The sequence below is a fragment of the Taudactylus pleione genome, unplaced genomic scaffold, assembly GCF_031769625.1.
Source record: "Taudactylus pleione unplaced genomic scaffold, aTauple2 ptg000835l, whole genome shotgun sequence".
NCBI classification, from domain to species: domain Eukaryota; kingdom Metazoa; phylum Chordata; class Amphibia; order Anura; family Myobatrachidae; genus Taudactylus; species Taudactylus pleione.
This window is the reverse complement of record NW_028285237.1, coordinates 337,248-358,249: the sequence shown is the minus strand read 5'-3', so window position 1 is coordinate 358,249 and position 21,002 is coordinate 337,248. Positions and strand designations below refer to the sequence as shown.

General features: G+C 41.4%; 1 protein-coding gene across 3 annotated transcripts in view; it reads left to right on the top strand.

Annotated features, from left to right (window-relative positions):
* Window positions 1-21,002, top strand: part of DIPK1A (divergent protein kinase domain 1A) — a 135,332-nt gene that overhangs the window by 54,304 nt on the left and 60,026 nt on the right. Inside the window, exon 2 of one of the 3 annotated variants that reach the window (XM_088458477.1) lies at window positions 1,309-1,409. The exons of 1 other annotated variant lie outside the window; for it this stretch is intronic. The gene's annotated coding sequence lies outside the window, so the exon portion shown is untranslated. Of the gene's footprint in view, window positions 1-1,308; window positions 1,457-21,002 lie in introns of all 3 variants that reach the window. One more of the 3 variants, XM_088458476.1, reaches the window with a different exon arrangement.

The window sequence follows — 21,002 nt, the reverse complement described above, 5'->3', positions numbered from 1 at the left end:
ATTCCACAGGTTATTGGTCCATTTGACGGGCGCAACTGCTTTACCTTTATAGTTTTATGATCTATGCTGATTTTGCGTTTTGCCTTTTCAGGGACATTATATGTATCATGAGTTATTAGTCTAAACACATATTTTCTTCTTTATTTGTTGCCCACCTTATTCAAGTGTTTTATATATTTAATAATAAAAGTTAATTTTTAACATTTCTTGTGGCAAAGTGTGCCCCATCCATGGGAGTTGTCTTTTTTCTCTTTTCTTTTTGCAGATAGCTGTGCACAACCTGACGTGCGCCATGTAATCTGAGATCAGCATATGAGAGGAGGGGAGCAGAAAAATGATTTGTGTGATTCAGCCTATAAATGAAGTGACCACTCCTTTCCTGGGCCAAAAGTGGTGTCTGGGCACCTGGAAACCCCCCATCCCCTTCTAAGGGCCCCAGGCGCCTCCAAAGTGCATGCACCCTAAGCTGCAGCTTGATCAGCCTCTTAGCTGCATCAGTGATGGACAAACGTCCTCTATGAGAGTTTTAGAAAATATCCTCCACTTTCTTCCACATTAAAAAAATAAAAAAAATAAACATGTTTGTAAATTATTTAATTCTCATGAATTCAGTGGTTAATGCCATGAGATTTTATTCATTTCTTTTGAAAGTTTTCTGGCCCCGAATGTATTATGCTAGTCTTCTGTTTTTATCTAGTAAAATGTCATAGCTCATTAGCCTTCAAATTGTGCAACTGTAGAAATTCATAACCCCAATTAATCTGATCCTTTACAAATAAATGTCTGTTTTTGGGCTTTCTTCTAGGTCAAATATTAAAACGAAAACATTGGACTGTATTAAAGTTTTTTTTTCCAAATGATCTTTTGGGTACTGGATTAAATGTATGTGAGAAGCCGTAATCTGGGCTATCACCCCACCAACCTTCCTTATTAACTGCAGCAGACCATGGCTGGCAGCCAACAGGCCTTTCATACTTCTCATTATTTAGCCTACTATTCCTAATGTATCTTTGTCTTATTTATTAAAACTAACAGTGTATGTTTTATAAAAAGCAATTATTATTTTTCATCTTGGCTATCCTTTCTAACTGTCTAAGGCAAGGGCTCTGCAGGCTTATCCATGACTGTAATTTTGTATCCTCCCATTCAAACCAGCTGTAATGAGATAATACAGGCTGTTTATGGATATGCAGTTACAGAAATGCTTGGTACACAATTTACGCTATATTGTTCAGTGCATCAGCTCTTGTGTACACACCATATATCTATGAACCACTTTATTTACAGATATGTCATGTTGGCTTGCAGATATATTGTGCGGATCTCCCGGTGTCTGCGTTTGACCGACTGACCTTTTTTTGCTGGTCACAAGAACTACCAACAATGACTTCACAACTGGATGGGAAAATGTAAATATAGACCTCATTCACCTATATTGGAGTGGCTGCTTTAAAGGGTAATTACCAATCTCCTAAAAAGCAAGAATGCTCAAACATGGACAAATCAAAAAAAAAATTCACATAAACACATGGCCATATTGTGTTGCATTGCCCCTGACATCTACGTTACTTATGTGAGGTACACACTTCGCTGAACTAGCAGCCAGCCACCCGAGCGACTATTTTGCTATGCATACACACTTAGCAGTCATGTGTAATTCCTGAAAATGAATAAATATATATAAAAAAAATATCATACAAACTCAGCACTAACATGCTTTTCAAACTGCAACTCCTTTGAACGCAAGGAATGTTGGTTCCAAAATATTGCAATAATTTGTTAAGCTGGCCACCGCTTCACGGTCATTCCCATCTGGCAAGTCCCTACACTGACTCTCAGACAAATCTTCTTGGTCTGCCACCTTTGGCTCAAGCTTGCATACATTTTAAACATGAATATGGGTCCTGGCTTAAAGAGACAGGACCACACCCAGAGATATCGGTTAATAAGCACCTGGAGAAAGACAAAAAAAGTTTCTTACATTTGAAAAACAGGGTGCTCTAGCAAGTGTGACCACAAAATTTAAATAAATGACAGGCTTTGGAACCAACATTCTCTGTATTCAAAGGAGTTGCAGTTTGAAAAGCAAGTGAGTGCCGAGTTTGTATGATATTTTTTATGTAGACTGTGTGGTCACATACCAAGGGCACCCCAGATGGTCGAGTGCCGTGGATTAAGCCTGTCATATATATATATATATATATATATATATATATATATATATATATACACACTATATTGTTTCATGGTTTCCATGTGGGACTGATCATCCATTTTTTTATATGGTAGATTATATCTATTGCTAATAAATTATTATTCAAATGGAGAGTTGTATATTGTCTCTATTGGAGTTTGGGCGCTCTATCAGATTTGTCCGGGCAAATTTAAATGCCTGCCCAGTTGTGATGTCTGGCCAGCCATATCGAGCGGCTGACTGATAAGTGTGTATGCTTAGCAAAATAGTTGCAGGTGGCTGGCTGCTTGGTCGGCCAAGTGTGTACCCCACATAAGTAACGTAGATGTCAGGGGAAACGTAACACAATATGGCCATGTATTTATGTGGATTTTTATTAGACAGTGAGTTTTGTTACCATGTATACCTTGTCTATATTACTGCTCTATAAGGCGTTACAGGACTTTGTTGAGCCTTATGAATTTATGATAATAAAGATGTTCATTGCTCTTGTAAAATATGTATCATTATACTGTTGCTTCTAATTGGCCACCTAGTTAGGAGCCCCCCCTTGCACAGTATTGGTTACAGTAACACTTTCTGATATTTCCCTACCCATGATGCTGCTGGCGGCAACATTTGATATGGTCCTTTTATAGCGAAATATTTTGTATATGTGTATTATACGCTATTAAAGATAAAGGGTGTCTATGTACTAAGACGAGAGATTAAGGGGTCTATGTGCTAAGCCTTGGAGAGAAAGTGGGTGGAGATAAAGTACCAACCAATCGGCTCCTACCTGTCATTTTTCATACACAGCCTGTAAAATGACAGGAGCTGATTGGTTGGTACTTTATCTCCATCCACATTGTCTCTCTTCAAGTCTTAGAACATAGACCTCAAATATTGACACCTTAAACTTTGAAAGAGAAGATGACCAAGTAGAGTTTAACAAATAGCTAAGCTTAGTGGTTTTTACCACTTATAGAAAGATTCACATGTAGCTGGAATGATCCGATTGAAGGCTGAGAGTATACCAAAGATTATAAATGTTAGTAATTTCCCAGTTGTGATAAGGAGATATGAGTCAGTCTATTCTAGACTCTGCTATTGACAAGAGCAGAATTGTCTAAATCAAGTTTTATTGTACAGAGAGAAACAAATGACAGCCAAGAAAGAGATGTTTGCTAATGCATAATTTTTATTTTATTGTACATTAGGTAAGCTGTAGACATTGCCCTGTCTTTGTGGAAACCATTTAATTCTTTTTGAATGGACAAGTGATACTACTGGAGAACAAATGTTTTTCTTTAATTATTAAAGTTGTTCCAGCTAACAATCATGACCCAATATACTAAGGGGCATATTTATCACAATGTGCATTTTAATGTGGATGTGATAAATATTTTTCGCCCAAATTGGCAAAGTGAAGATTAATATCTTCACGCAAATGTATTAAAACCCTCTTACCAGGAGACAGCCTCCAATAAGAGCCCATCCTAGTGAAGACCTTGAAGCAGTGTGATAGTGTACCGCTGTCACACCTTCCAGGTTCGGGTCTCTGGCGGGATGATGTTCCCTGCGGTAGTGCATGCATCAGCTGGGGGCATCAGAGAGGGAGCTGGAGGCTCTCTCTTCGAAAAAATTCTGCAAGTTAGTAGCCCACAGGCTACTATAGGGTAACCAAGGAACATAGTGTTAACTCTTACATGTATGCTTATACAAGACAGAATGGTGGAAAGCTCATAAAGGTTTCTTTACAAAAGAAAAGCTATAATGCAATAATTAGTTACAAACAGAAACTTTTATTATAAAACATAAGGGGGAGTGTCCATTTATTTATTATTTATTTATTACCAGTTATTTATATAGCGCACACATATTCCGCAGCGCTTTACAGAGAATATTCGGCCATTCACATCCGTCCCTGCCCCAGTGGAGCTTACAATCTATATTCCCTACAACATGCGCACACACACACATACACACTAGGGCTAATTTTGTTAGGAGCCAATTAACCTACCAGTATATTTTTGGAGTGTGGGAGGAAACTGGAGTACCCGGAGGAAACCCACGCAAGCACAGGGAGAATATACAAACTCCACACAGTTAGGGCCGTAGTGGGTATCGAACCAACGACCTCAGTGCTGTGAGGCAGTAACGCTAACCATTACACCGTCCATGCCACATAGAAGTAATAATACAACACATCGCTGCACTGCAGAAGATGAAATCTGGCTATTTATTGCAAATGGTATGGTAGATATGGATATGATCTTGTACCCCAAAATGCTTGACACTCCTTCAGTGTTTCGGCGCACTGTGGCGCCTATATCAAAACTCATTTCTACCACAAGATGGGCTGGAAACTGTATAAAACCACTGTATATAGCTGGGGCTATATAACTATCTTTACTTAAAAAGATACACATAACATTAACAAACACAACACCAGCCCTTATATATTTTTGGGGACGAAAAAATGTTATAGGGGGCTCTACTACTTTTGTGAGCAATGCATAGGCACTACTACTATTGTGGGCTATGTATATGGGGCACTACTGTCCACATTGCTTAAGGGGGCAGTACTACTGTGGAAAATGTATAGGGTCACTACTACTATTGTGGGCAATGTATTTGGGGCACTACTACTGTCAGCATTGCATAAGAGGCACTACTACCATGGGCATTGTATAGGGGGCACTACTACTGTGGGCATTGTATAAGGAACACTATTGTGTGGCATAATGTGTATATGGGGTACTATGGTGTGGTACACTACACTAATTAAAAAGGGGTGTGTCAAAAGTGCACACCCCCTTTGAGTGGCCACACCCCTTTCCTGGCGCACACCCGCATATGGCGCGTGTGTAAGTACAACCTTATATTTTCCATACCCCTACTTCAAAATTCCCACTACGACCACTGGCCCAAATAATATTCAGGGCTAATTGGGTATCGCCTCTTGTATCTAATAAGTACACTTCCATCCAGATCAACAAAATTAGATAAATCAATGATTCAGAAAACTTGCCAAACTAGTGTAAACACGTTTGGCTGGATGATGTTCGGCAGCAATAAAGGTAATACAAACAGGCATGCTACCCATGACGCATAGCGCTATCTTATCAGAGTACTGGTTACTAAGCAATCTGTTAAACCAATCATCACTTTGTGACAATTACAGCCAGATTCAGCAGCGTCTGTGTGCTGTTGAGGCTAAGGAGCCCATTTGTCAATGAGTTTTAAACTGTGTTGCATATGATAATGGTGCTCCAGCCAATCAGCTCCCAACTGTTTTTTTTAAACAGATAACAGTTGAGAGCTGATTGGCTGGAGCACCATTATCATACGCAGCAAGTTTTAATTCTCATTGCGTATGATAAAACTTGTTGATAAATGAGACCCTAAGTATTAGCATAGGAGTATTACCAACACACAATGGACAGATAATTGTATGTAGTGTGTATATTTTCATTGGTTTCCGCATATCGCGAGGGCGGTTCCCATAATGCACAGGTTCTCAAACTCTGTCCTCAGGACCCCAAACAGGTCATGTTTTCCAGGTCTCCTCACATAATTACAAGTGGAATAATTAGCTTCACCTGTGAATCTTTTAAAATGTGTCAGTGAGTAATAAATACACCTGTGCACCTGCTGGGTGATCTGGAAAATGTGACGTGTTTGGGGTCCTGAGGACCGAGTTTGAGAACCACTGCCATAATTCATAGTGCTGTTCTAACACCATGCAACATAGTACATGGCGGTTGCTTGGCAACGCATACATCAGGTATATAGGTCAAAAGAGACACTGTAATGTATAAATACAACACTTGCTTGGCTGCCCATGGGGCATATCCAATTGAGCGCGATGTAAAAAATCTTGCGGACAATTTTGGATTACCGCCCGTATGCGTGCTCCCCATACCCGCGGTATCCAATTAAAAAAAGTGGTGACAGGGTTTTCAGCTCTGAAAACCCTGCGGTGCATTAAAAAAATTTAAATAAATTACACTTACCTGCCCGGTGGTGTCTGCGGCTTCCGGTGGCCACCCCTCCATCTTTTCACTGGGGAGGGGGCTGCTGGGAGGCTTCGGGGGCTGGTGGGAGGAGCAAGGGCTGCTGGGAGATGTAGTTCTCACACACTGACATGCTGCTGCTGGATGAAGGAGACTGCACTGCAGAAGGTAAGTAATTAAGGACTAGTTAAGCTATCTGGAAACTTCCAATTGCTTAATTAGTCCTCGGGGGGGCCTTGCCGCCGGGGTCCCAGAGCAAGGCCAGCTGATTTTTCCTAAAATTAATCATTTTATTTAAAATCAGGCTTGCTCTGGAGATGCAACATGCCTCTGTTTTCAGAAACTGAGGCTGTCTCCACCTCGAAACGGCAGCAGACTGTCAATGATTGGCAGTCTGCTGACGAACTGCGAGCGATATCGCAGACCTGTACTACACATGCGCAGTATGAGTCCGGTGCTCCTTGACATGCGGTCCTGACTACTGCATGCTTCCCTGCTGGACCTATGGTCGACAGACTTCTGAACTGGGATGCCCTGTTTGAGGTGATCAGGGGTGCTCCCACTTTTCCCGCACTGGTGAGGAGGATGGGTGCTGACCTACCGGTAGGTGCCCAGGTCCGTTGGTGTGGGATCAGTTCTTCTCAAAGTCCAGTATGATGCCGCGGTGGGGGACGTGCACTGTTTCAGTGGCTCACGTCCGTGGATGCAGTGCAGGTGAATCCTGTGCTGCGTGCGGTGGTGTGATGAGCGCGTGCAGCGCTGTCGTTTGGCAGAGGTTGGGGCTGGTGTGAGTGGGGACCAGCGTCCGGTTAAGCGCCTCTGCTGCCATTCAGGTGCCCGGTTTGGGGCGGATGTAGATGCAGGTGGGTTCAAGATGGGTAGGTGTCTGGGGTTCTCCAAGGAAGAAGGCACCTGTGCCGAAACCTGGACACCCTGGCCGTCAAGCCATATGTACCTGACGCCTATTCTGCTATGGGACACTGCTGTACTCGCAGGAAGTAGCATGGAGTCTGTACTCAGCAGGAAGCCTAATAAGCTCCCATGTGTGGTCGCTGACTCTGCAAGGCAGCCAAAGCTCTGAATCCTGTATGCGCAATACAGCAAACTCTAGGATTCCAATGCTTGGAACAGCAGAGGAAAGCATCTGGTCACAAAGTAATCATGGGGGGCAGGGCGGACCCCATCCGAATATTCCTATAAATCCCTCAACTTTCTTGTTAATCCCATGCCATCCTCTACAAAATATCAGCGCAGATTTTTCTCCCCATGCTAAAAGCATTGTAAACATATACACGATTTGTGATTTTTTTAAAACATGTTTATTGCAAACGTTGTAAATAAATTCTAAATAATTATATATTCATATTACATTTCAACTGATTTATTTATTAGTTTTCCCCTTTCCCTTATGAAGCATATGACTACAGTATGCTTAAAATCATAGGAACAGTATTGCATAAATTGTGCTAACGTGAAAATAATACATTATCAACAAAATGTAGCTCTTACAGGAATAGCTGTTTTTATCTTACACTGCAGGATAACAATGTTAGAATCTTTTATATGTAAAATAAATCACTTAAAAGTAAGCTATTTGCAAAACTATATATGACTGTATGATTTGGAATAAATCCTACAGTGAATAACATGCTTTCTTATTTAAACTAGGGTTTAATTTTGGCTGCCTGAGTCTGCTGTGCAGATTGGCAGCACTTCTCGGATGAATCAATAATTGCTGCAGAGGAAGAGACTAGATGCTAATTAAATGAAAGAACAGTTGCCCCAGCAAATTTAAGAACTCTTCTCTGCTCAAACACTACATTGCACCATTAAATCCTGTCCTTGGCTTCCTGAACAATAAGGTTTAGCATCAAGTGATATATTTTCCCGTATGCTGACATTTTGTTGTGGCCTGTAATCGCCAATCAATGCTTTTGCAAATTTAGAGGATTAAATTGACATGGTTCATTCTCTTCATCATCAGTGCTAGTGCAAACAGAAAGGTTAATTGGGACATGTCCTTAATAGAATGCAAAAGAACACTGATATAATTTGTGGTGTTAGCAAAATAGACTAACCCTTATGCAATTATTAAAGCACGCCATGAACAAACATGTCATAAAAACTGTTGGTCTTAAACTGATTATAGAAAATCCTCCTCCCACTGTCTGCTTGGCAGAAGCACCGTCTGGGAAATTGAATTGAGAAGTGTTACCGTAGAAGATGTGAAACTTAATTTCCATTTATCGCATTTTGCACATATTTATATTTACAATATTCATTAGAAAGCTGCCTGACCTTCTGCTTTCTGCTATGCCTTGTCATTCAAGGCTGGCAATGCTCATCCTCCTTTTTGTTTTATACAGTACAATTGAGTTTGTATTTGTGACGATAACTGAACATGCAATGCAATAGGATCTGCATCCAGGATAGAGACTTTCTAATCCATATAGCCCAGAGGTTCTCAAACTTGGTCCTCAGGACCCCACACAGGTCACGTTTTCCAGGTCACCCATTAAGCGCACAGGTGTATTCATTACTCACTGACACATTTTAAAAGATCCACAGGTGGAGCTAATTATATCACTTGTGATTCTGTGAGGAGACATGGAAAACATGTACTGTTTGGGGTCATGAGGACCGAGTTTGAGAACCTGTGATATAGCCTATATAGCCTATAGCCAGCTAAAGTAAAGTATGTTTGAGCACTATAGATTTTGCCAGTGCACTTTGGGAAGATTCAATTCAATGTGATGTGCTGCCGGACACCACCACCATGACCTGTTGCACACATTATTGCATGTCAAGGCCCCCATACATCAGCCATCGATTGTTTATGAAAAAGGGAAAGATTTTTATACACAATCGATTGCAAATTGCACGATTGCTGCAATCAATTGTTGATGTATGGCTGCCTTTAGTATAAGGAATCTCCGCTTATTTTCCTGCAGGAAAAATTAGTGATAATACATTGTGGTTGTGGAGTGCCATCACAACCTTTCTGGAGACACTATGCAGCATGTCACAGAGAATGGAATCGCCCCATTAATAATAGCTTATTCACATCAGTTCTACCCCAGTCAATTTGTTTTTATACATTCGGTTGAGGGGATGCAGTCTAAAAGTCGACAAATTACAATGTCGACAATTATGGAACAGAGGATGTTGACATTGGATGGAAGATGTTGACATTGTTAATTTGTCGATGTTAGGATTACGCTGCAGGGTGGGGGAGGTAAGGGTTAGGCACTAGATGGAGGGTTCAGGGTAGGGAACAGTGTTGGGTAAAGGGGATAAATACTCACCTGAACACCTGTGGATCGGAGGTCTGATCCGGAAGTCATGGTCAAATGACTGTCAGGACCTGAAAGACGCTACTGCAGCCGTCGGGAGCAAGTTAAGTCACCGCTGGGCCACCAGGGACGATAGGTCGACATTCTCACATGTCAACATTTCATCACTCTCAACATGATGACTGTTGACATTAAGACCATGTTGACATTTTCATGTTGAATATTGACTTTGACTGTTGACATATCATACCCAATCCGTGCTTTGAGGATGGTTGCATGCTCACTGAGCTTCCATGCTCTGTTCCACAATGAATACAACCACCGGTGATTATATTTTCGCACCAATTTACATCTACTTGTGCCCCGGAAATTAGTCCATTCATGCAGAACTATCCATTGTCTAAATGCAACATCTAAGCCCAAGCCCATAAAACAGAGTCAACAGAGACCTGCCGCCTTCCCCACACTTCAGCCGACCACTTGCCTCTAACTCGCAAACCAAGCTGACACCATCATCTACCATCTCTAGGTTCCGAAGTAGTCTTGCCTTCCTCCCTAAATCCACTGCCCCTGAGAACTATAACTCCAACTGTTGTAGAAGACAGCCTGGTCTAGTACTGCAGGCTGACCACCATTTGCAGCTCCTGCTACTTCTTAGGTCCAACATTCTGCGCCTCACGGTGAGATGGTGGTACTGTCATAGATAATGAAATTAAGAAAGATGAGCTGAGTATCAGCATTGAGGACAGATTGGAGAGGAGAGAGCCAGTAGTAGGGGAGGCCAGATAAGAGGAGGTTACAATAGTGCAGTCTAGAGATGACCAGTGAGTGGATGATGGTCTTAGTGACTCCAGGTTGAAAGAGGGTCTGATCCTGGAGATGTTTCTGAGATGGAAACGGCAGGACTGCGAGTAGTACTGAATGTGTGATTTGAAGAAGAGGAGTTCAATGTAATTCCAAGCTCCTAACTGTCATATTTCAAACACCGCTGTAAAGTGACAGGAGCTGATTGGTTGGTACTTTATCTCCGTCCACTTTGTCTCTCCATGGCTTAGTAAATAGAGCCCTTAGACATGTTAAGTTTAAGAAAGTGCTGGGATATCCAGGAGGAAATGGCAGAGAGACAGCTGGAGATGCAAGTGAGGAGAGAGGTGGGAAGATCAGGGGCTAGAGGTAGATCTCAGTGTCATCAGTGTAGCTCCTGGTGATTAGCACTAATACCCCACCTGCCGCACCTCCCACATACTGCAGATTTGAGGTATCGCTACCTGGTGCTCCATCCGAGAGCCTTCAGTGGCTCATACAGAAGCCTTTTGATCACCTGACACTGCAGGAGCAGTATCATTGGAGCCTATGGCTCGCCTCCATCAGCCAGACGGGATCTGAGTACACTATCATCATTGGGCCACTTCAGCCAGAGACTGACACTATTCACCCTTGGCACACTGAGACGTCTGTACCTCCCTCATACTGCCAGCCTTAGTGTTAATCACCCAATGTTCCATTCTAAAGAGTTAATCACCTCATTATAACACGGGAGCCCTACAATTACTCAACACTGCAAGAGTAGTAACACTGGAGCATGCTACTCACATTCAATGGATGAACTCTGAGCCTGCTGTCATTGAGGTGCTACTGCAGCCTGAGTCTGCTACGGCTACCCTCTATACACAGGGGCATTTCTACTGCAGACACATTTCATCAGTGCATTGCACCTAATGTTTATTACACTACTGTAGCAAAAGGTGTACCATCATATGAGTCTTTCTTTTCTCCCTGATAGACATTATCCATTGCAACAATTGAGGAACTTTACCATTCTTACTGATATTACCTAATGTATCTGACCACTGCTCAGCATCCATTATATGAGGAGGACCATTGGGTTCCCATTCACCAATCATTTGGACACACTCTGATTATCATATAACTCTATATTTGTACCTTGAGTGCCACTGCATGTGACCTGTATCCTTCACTCATTGGACCCCTAGCTAACATTTCTAATAGTACAGGGTGGTATATTCTTGCTTTGTTCTTATGCAATTAGGATCATACTTCTATGTATATATATATGTGTGTGTATGTATATATATATATATATATATATATATATATATATATATATAATATATAAAAATTTTGTGATTCCATTCTTGCAAGTAATTATTTTATGTAGTATTTACTGTGACTATTAAGTTAGTATTATTTGACTATACACTAGTCACCACTTATTTTATTATCATATTATTCATTTGGTAGTCCCACCACTCATTGGTCTGATCCCTTGGACCTAGGGCCATTTTTTTTCTTTAGATTTGTACCTTTTGGGATCTGACTATTCTCTTTTGTCAGCAGCTGGTCTCAGGCTATTGGATATATAATTTATACCAGAGCACCCTGTATTATTTTTTTGCATAGTTCTACTAGATGTCTGTCTTGCCTGGTACTTTCGTACATAGGATGAACAAGCCGTATAACTTCTGATTCTGCAGGTATCTAGTACATTCACATGTCGTATTCTCCCACTGTAACTATTGTAGTGTGCCTTCAATGCTGTATATTTTTTTCCCCTGGAAATGTTAAGCGCATACAGTTTATAGAAAAGCATTGTAGAAATAAAGATTGTTATTAGACTGTGGAAGGAAATCGGAGCAGCTTGAAGAAACTGATAAAAATAAGGGGCGATCATACAAAACCTGTTGAAATTGGAATTGATATAAGGGCCTGATTCAGTAAGGATCGCTATTGCAACTGCCGATTGACCGATTGTTGCAAACTGCACATGTGTATGTACCGCACTGCGTGTGTGCAGCGATCGCACTGCGATTACAGACACACAGAGGCATCCATCACAGAGTGACTGTTGGGATGTAAGCGTTTGGGGGTGGTGACGGGAGAGTGGTCGGAGAGACGCAGGTGTCCCAGTCCGTTTGAACGCTGTTACATGGGCGGAGCATAAATTACCCACTGTGATTGCATATGCAGCTTGAGTAGTCATTGCGAGCGACGAGACTTGCATTTTCTACGGTGGGTCAGACTTGCTGTAATTGTTAGTGACGGACGGATGTCAGTCGATGGTACCGATGTATACGTAGGAGTTTGAGGTATTACGGATGTGAGAAAGCAACAGTGGGCGTCTCTATGCCGTATGAGCTATAGCAGGCATTAGCATACATTCACAGCTCCGTTCTGTACGAATTCGCAGCTGCGTACGCAATAGCGATCCTTACTGAATCAGGCTCTAAGTCCCCAGTATTGCGAGCGGGCAATGCTAACCATTGTGCCTATAACCGTTATGTACTCTGTTACTTTGCATATATTTTGTTGCTAACAATGTATCTTTAAGGCAGTGGTTCCCGAACTGTGCGCCGTGGCACCCTGGGGTGCCTTGGGACACTTGCAGGGGTGCCTCAGGTTGGTGCTCCAGCACCAAATCAAATTATTTATGGTCAATGTAATGTAACTGTGTGAAGAGACAGAAGCACAAACCTGTCCACCACCACATAACTGAACCTAAGGATGACAGGTAAGCACAATTTACTACAATTTACTATTTTTCTGAGTTTCTCAATAACAAACAAACTTAGGGGTGCCGTGAAAACATTGCTGATACTCTAGGGCACCGTGGTTCAAAAAAGTTTGGGAACCACTGCTTTAAGGACTGTATGGGTGTATTGTAAGTAACCTGTAGCTTGATCTAGTTACATGTTAATTTTAGTTAGAAAAAAATAAATGACAATACCCTTTAAGAGGGCAAAAATAACTGACTCTGAAGGTGTGAATGTTGAACAAAGCTGGGTTCCCCGAATGTAGGAAGCATTTAATAAAAAGGCAGTGTTTAACCTCACCCTAACCTTCCACTGGTGAACTATTTTAAACATTTTCTGAATTATATCTGTACGCTTCATAACAAACAGCAGACAATCCATGGCATAGATACCTGTAGTTAGTGAAATACCACACATTTCTGTTTGGACCAATGTCATGTATTTAGGTTTTTGGGTTTATAAGTAATTAGATGGTCACTATTCTGTGTTCTGTAATAATCATAACCAAAGCTACAGAAAATCCTCGATCGGTAAGATGTCAAAACAATATTTTGGTTATAAAGATATAGAAAAGAACAGCTTATATAAATATATCCATAGCTACAGTATATTTTGCATTGTTAAGCCTGCATAGAAGCAAATAAAGTGATGGTAACAATCTTCTAAATTTCAGCTTTATATTTTATGTTGCCTTACTTAATTAAAATCTATTTGATCTAAAGTGTCCATATAAACCTGCCGTTACTAGCATTTCTTGATGCCCATGGGTGCACTAAATCTATTCTTATAATAGGGTTATCTTTCCCAGGCACTAAATCTGCACTTTATCACTGCTCCCAACTCATAGAACTTATTTCAGAATACATTATGGAACCTGTAAATATCAATGCATATTTTATTGAGATTTAGTTAGAAAAATGGAGATGAAAATATAATGCCTTTTCATATTTCATGAATTAGTAGCTTGGCTTTGTTTAATATTCATATACAAATGCCAGACACAATAAAGATTTGACATTGCATGTCAATGATGGTCAAATAATATAAAGTGTAGGAGTAGAGAGGAACATTTATGGAGCCATAGAAGACGCAGTGCCTGTACTGTACAGTATGGTGATTGTGTGGTTTAATGAGGTTAGGTGGAAAGAGCTTATTTATAAAGTGAGTCAAGTGCTACTGTGTATTTGTTGTACAGTTTTACGGTAACTGGGAACTTTGCTTATGTTTACCTGTCTGAGTATTTACCTGTTAAATACATATTGCTGCCTCACATGGTGCCTTCGTGGGTAGGATGAATGACCTAAAGTAACTGCCTCACCTGTGTTATGTTCATGGGTTCTGTATTTCCTGCAAGTCTAAATCATCTGTATTATGTCCATAGTTTTTGTAAAGTCCTATTTTAGAGAAGCGCTATATACGGTAAATAAGATTATTATATGAGAACCAGAAGCATTTTTCAGGCAAAATTGTGGTTTGGAGATCAGTGGTAAACTTATTTATGTAGACATACGCTAAGATTAAAAATAAAAAAATTACCATTTTCTAGTATAATCATTTGATGCCTTCAAATGGGATTCTAGAAAATGATTGGTCTTTTTTTTTATGGAATTTGTCATTTACATCCCTAGAAACGAACACGTATTCAAATACAAAACATCAAACAGCCGGATGAGTCAATCCTAAGTAGTAACTGCCTCTAAGATATTTTTTTCATGCTTTCTGTAGAGTTGTGCTGTATGTCTATACTTGAAATGTAAAGCAGTTTGTTTGTCTGTTTCCCAGTCACAAGTTACATTTAATATTTCAGCACTATTGAATGGTCAGCACTGCTCCAGACACATTGGATCAGGCAGTTGACATTGTGGTGGGAGCCCGCCATGGGTGGATGATTGTTTTGGGGCATAAAGAATGCCCAGGTGGGCTGATGCAAATCGTAGAAGGATGCACCGCAGATACCAGGGCCATCACATGGTATATCATCTGCAGTAAGTAATTCACGGATAGCAGGCGGAAGAGCCAATGATCTTCGTCTGCTGCTGTTCAATGAAAGGCATTTGCCAATAGGAGTTTACTAATGTTAAATTCATTCTGGCTGGTTGCTCGAGTTTATTGACTCTAAGCGGCTAGGCACCATTGTCATTATATGTGAACAAAGTTGTGTTGAGAGTGTGTTTAGTCAAGTATTGTACATCACATAAGGTTTGGTCTTGATGAGGAATATCATCGGTGTAGGCTGTTCTTGTGGGTGTCACAGGGGTCTCCAATATATTTGGACATCACAAGGGCCAGAGTCTTCTGTAAAGAACATTACGAGTGACTGTGCAATATATAAATGCGCACAAGGATCTGGGCATTGTATAATGGTCTTCAGATGGGGACTGTGGCTTCTATAGTTGATTTCATATGGTTGTCTCGTGTATGAGAAATTGGTGTGCAGTTGTGCCCTTGTTAATGAAAGAAACACGCGAGTATGTTTTAGTATTAATGTAAATGCTCCATTAATAACATCACTGTGTAGCCTGCCTTAAATCTAGGGTTAATTTTTTTTCTTAAAATTCGCCCTTGATAGTGGCTGAGATATGATCGTTCAAAGATGAAGAATCTGCAGTTTACTTAGGTATTATCACATTCTATCAGAATGTATCTAGAACATAACGTTTTCCCTCTTTCCAGTTTTGATCCCTGGCCACCAACCCGATTATTAATTATTGTTTATATCCTTTTTGTTTTCATTGGAATATATTATATATCTCTGTGTACTTTGAACAAAAGGAAGTGCAGCGTAGTAGAAAGCAGTGCTTCTCCCCTGCCTATTAGGGTGCAAGAGTGATTTGGGGGGCATTTCCACTCTGAGAGTGGCGAGTTGGTCACTACCTCAGGGGAGAATCTGGTCTCCATCTCAGGAAGGGGCCATTGATGGGCTAATTGGGAGGGAGGTGGTACGGCCCAATTTGGTTTGCGCTGGGGCAGGGATCAGCCCCTATTATTTAAGAATCCTTTAGACAGGGCAATCTGACATACAATTCTTGGGTCATATCCCGCTTCCTTTATTTATGCTTGGATGTATCCAAGTTAAAAAGTGGGATGGCCAAGGTGGCACAATGTTTTTCTAGCAATAATCCTAGAGACCCCCATTGGCTCTTGTGTAAAGCTTAACAAACAAATGGTATCCGCGTCATATGCTGAGAGCACTACAAATTATTACGTAGGACTTACTACACTCTGAAACTGAGACACCTAACTGGTGTATCCTCAGATTCCGAATGCTTCAAATGCTCTCAGATGGATGCTGACCTAATACACTGCATGTGGTCCTGCACCATAGTGCAGGAATTTGGTAAAAAGTTCAAACCTACAGCTCTAGGGATTTAGGCATAAGTGTCACTATAGATATGGCATGGGCATTATGGGATATACATGCTTCCCCTACTTCAAGCCATTATTCAGCAAGCAATGCTAGGATAGCTGGCGCCATGGGCGTAACTATCATAGGTGCAAGGGGTGTAGCTGCTATGGGGCCCAGAGCTGAGTGGTGCCAATCTTCCTTGTCAAAATGACATGTGTTAAGTAAATTTTTCCCCATTGGGTGGTACCAAGGGGCCCTTACAAACTTTTACGCCCTGGCGGCAGCTGCTGTTGAAAAGACTATTTTATCTTAGTGGATTCATAGGGGCATATTCAATTGAGGTCGAGAATAGCAAAAATCCCGCGCCTGCGAGGTTTTTCCTACAGGTGCTAGTTTTTTGCTATTCAATTAGGTGCGTATATTTTTCTTTTTTGAGCGCCGTGAGGGTTTTTTTTCGCACCTCCAGAGCAAGTCTGATTTTTCCCAAGATCGTTATTTTTAAGAAAAATCAGTGGGACTTGCTCTGGAGTCCCGGCAGCACCCCCTCCTCTGAGGACTAATTAAGCAATTGGTAGATTCCAATTGGCTTAATTAGTCCTTAATTACTTATCTTCTGCAACGCTTTCTTCTGCATTTTCTGCATCCAGCGTTGGGTCTGCAGCAGCCGTCAGTGTGTGTGTGTATGAGTGTGTGACTGTATGATTCTGACCCTTTCCATAGCAGCCCCCGGGACTCCCAGCGGCCCCCTCCCCAGTGAGAAGATGGAGGTGAGACCACCCGGAGACCAGTGGCGCAGGGTTTTCAGCTCTGAAAACCCCGCTACCACTTTTTTAAATTGGATACCACAGGTATTGGGAGCATGCATACCCGCGGTAATCCAAAATTGGGAGCAAGGTTTTTTTCATCGCTAAACCTTATCCCTTAACCCTATTGAATATGCCCCATAGTGAGGCTATTTCTTTTACATCCTTACTTCCTAGTTTGGCATTCTTATTTCAAATGGTTTGGATTGAATGCTCATAGACGTAGAGACCCGAGCTGAAAAGCTGTCATGAAATCAAATGTGAGCGAGATTTAGTGAAACCATAAAATACTGAGCTATAGCTGGTGCCAATAATATATTGAGTTGCCTTTAGAACTGTCTCACTACTGCTGAAGTTATCAGGTTGATTTTTAGCACTGAAAGTTGTTAGCTAGATATGAGCTCTCGCTGGCTGTTTCCCTTAGCAACAAACATGCAGAGTCCAGTCCCCATATATCTCTTCTGTGGAGCCCTGTTCAATTCCATCCACCTACCCTTGTTATAGTTATTACTGTACGTAGTCTGTAAAGCCATATTGCTGTGCTTGTGCCACATGTACAGTTTTACTTGTCAACTTCAAGTTCTTTTGTTGCTGTGACTTGTTTAACTTATCCCGTGGATACGTCTGTCAAAGCAGCCATCCACAGCACAAGGAACACTTTGTATCCCTACTGACCTACGCCTCTCAGCATGGGTAAGTCAGCCTTAATGCTAAGGAATATGAAGGATTCCCACAAGACTGCTAATGAATTACAAAGCGTTATGCTGTCTAGATTGTCTTGCCAAGGTTAATGCCTCTAGTGATATTGCAAGATAAACAATGTAAAAACAATGTATGTCCGCTTTTATACTATTACAATTTGTCTAAAGGAACCTATAAACTAGTAGTATTGTGTTTCCCAAGGATTGTCATTTTGATTCACCCAACTATGCTCGTTTAAATTATTGACTATATCTCACTGTCATTAAACATTAGTATAAGCATTCTTTTTAACGCCATGCTCACAGATGCAGACAGAGAGAGGTTGTCTACACTACATTTATTCAACTTCACTGAAGTACCTCATCATTTGCAAGTGTCCGGTAAGCGCTACAGTAACACCCATTCTGCTGTCGCATATAGCATCATTTCAAGCAATTTTCACTGCCTCCTGCCGTCTCCTCTCATACAGTGGGCTCCAACAAAGTTCACTGAACACTTGTGAAGTCAGATTGGTTGGCTCTTATCTTCTGAATTCCAGCAGCCAATGATGGCACTGCTTGCTTTTAGTAACGCCCTGACTCTACAGCTATGATGAACTACTGCTACTGCAGTACAAATCCTGTCAGTGCCCTGTATAGAGCAAAACCGTGGAGGCCACACTTGAGAACTGCTGTGCTAGTAAATATATAGCAATCTGATCAGGGCAGCATGGGTGTTAACATTACTGCTTCATAGCACTGAGGTCTTAGATTTGATTCCCATTGAGGCCCTGTCTGTGCGGAGTATGTATGTTCTCACTATGTTAGTGTGGGTTTCCTCTGTGAACATTGGTTTTCTTCTACAATCCAAAAACATAGTTGTTCGATTAAATAAGACACACGGGAGCTCTAGTTCTCCATATTATTCAGGCATATGAATAAATAGCTGAATAAGTTTTATGTTAAATAGCTTATCTGATTATGTTGAACATCACCATCACAGCCAATGGACAGTTTCACTGCATCAAGGTATCCAAAGCCAACCATTAGAAGAAAAGGTAAGTTAGGATCTGAAAACCGATTCTTATTGGCTATCCGGTCATCGTGATTTGGATAATTAATACGATAAATCTGAACTTGCGCTAACAGAGTAAAGCAGGACCGCACATCTGTAATAAAAGTATCTGTATAGCTTCTCTGAATAAACGAAGGATCAAGTCACTCGATCACTACTAGTCCACAATCCATAGGATAACGGGTATGTAGCATCAGAGCTGACAAGCGAGATCACCAGCCGGAGAGCCCAGCAGATCACCCAACACGTTTCATTGTAAAGATTTCATCAGGGGTGTGGCCTTTTGACTATTTCTGTATATTGTGAGCACTGCTTTATACCTTATGGCAGGGGTGAGGAACCTTTTTTCTATCGAGGGCCATTTTGATATATATAACATTATTCGCGGGCCTGGTAGAGGCCATGCCCCCTCCGTGTGATGTCACGTGGGGGCGGGGCCAGGGCCACAATCACCGGTGATTACAGCAATGCCCGGAGCATACTGAGGATGCCCTTAGGAGCTGTAAGGGCAGCGGTGTGACTATCTGAAGTGTCCTAAGGACACTCCAGGTGGCACTGCTGCATAGATTCTGGCTGCAGGGTACCATTATAGGACCCTGCAAGCCAGATGAGGCTAGCAGAAAAAAGCTTCGGGGGCCGTATCCTGAGGTTCCCCATCCCTGCCTTATGGGCTAATTCTCAGCAGCCATGATGTGAACTTTGTGATGTTATCCTGTATAGCAATATGGCTGGTGTGAATTTCCTGGTAGCTATGGTTTGCACAGGTGTATTAACTAATTAGCATTAGTGCTCAAAATTTTTGCTCTATTCTGGTCTCTTTCCAGTGAGCTGAGCTTGGGAGCAGGATGTAATATGACTATATAAGCCTCTCCCGTCCATTCCATATATGGCACATTTTGACTATCGTTCTTAAAGGTTTTGTAGGCATCAGCATGGGTGTTGGAACAGCACCCATGCCCCCCCCCCCCCCCAAAAAAAAAAATTATTTAAAGGCGTGGAGGCCATGGACGGTCAGGGGCTGTGCTTTATAGCAACTGGCTGCATGGTCCCTGCACCGCACGGATGAGCTGGTGTAATGTGCAGTCTTTAAGGGGAGGGGGGGCACAGGAGCGTTGGAATGATTTTATGCCCCCTCCCCAACATAAAATCGTTCTGACACCCCCAGACCGCGGCAATTGTAAGGCTTAAACTGCCATTTATATGCTTTATATGATAAGCGCAGGGAGGATAGATAACATGGTTTGTCTGGTTAAAATACAAGAATCTATAGGACTTTCCTCTAGAAGTGGGACAGTTTGGTTTTGAAATATTGCAATTCTCCAATGTCTAATTGATGACCCATGAGCTGCAATGTTACCACCCCCATACACCCATTTTATTCTGACCCCCACCAACCTTCTTGTTATTCTTCTAGGTGTTCTCCCCTCAATCCCCTCCCTCTTGGTGTGTATTTGCTCCTCTTCTTTTCTTGTAATGTTGAAAAATGTACTCACAATATGAATGTACTTGTTGACTATTTTATTGCTCCTGTATATTTATGGCTCCCAATAATGTATAAAATAAAAGAGTTCACTGGTGTCACAGTATTTCAGCAAGTGAGGTAATTAGACTGTGTAGGCTGCCGCCCTTCTTTGGATGAACAATGAAGAAAATGAAACAATTGACAAAGCTGCATTGTTATGTGCGGAACAATGGGCTGTTTAGTCCGGCATGGCCAAGTTATCTTTTAATAACTTTGCTTTTATAGTTATGTATAACTAGATTTACACACGTAGTTTATACAGCAAGGTACCTAAAGCCATAATTCTCAAATAATCTTAGAAACCAGCCAAATTTATGATGGTGTTTTATCAGGACTGTATTCAAGAATAGCTAGTATTCAGTGCCGTCCTGACAAGCTCTTTCACTTTAATCCATTTGTTTATTATTATTTTAGGATACAAGCTCCTGTAACTTTTGATTCGGGGACATGTTTCTGTGGAACATATAATTTGTATTTGCTGAGAAATGAAGCTTCATACATCTTTTATCTACAATCTGCATTTCTGTCACTGAGCATTTC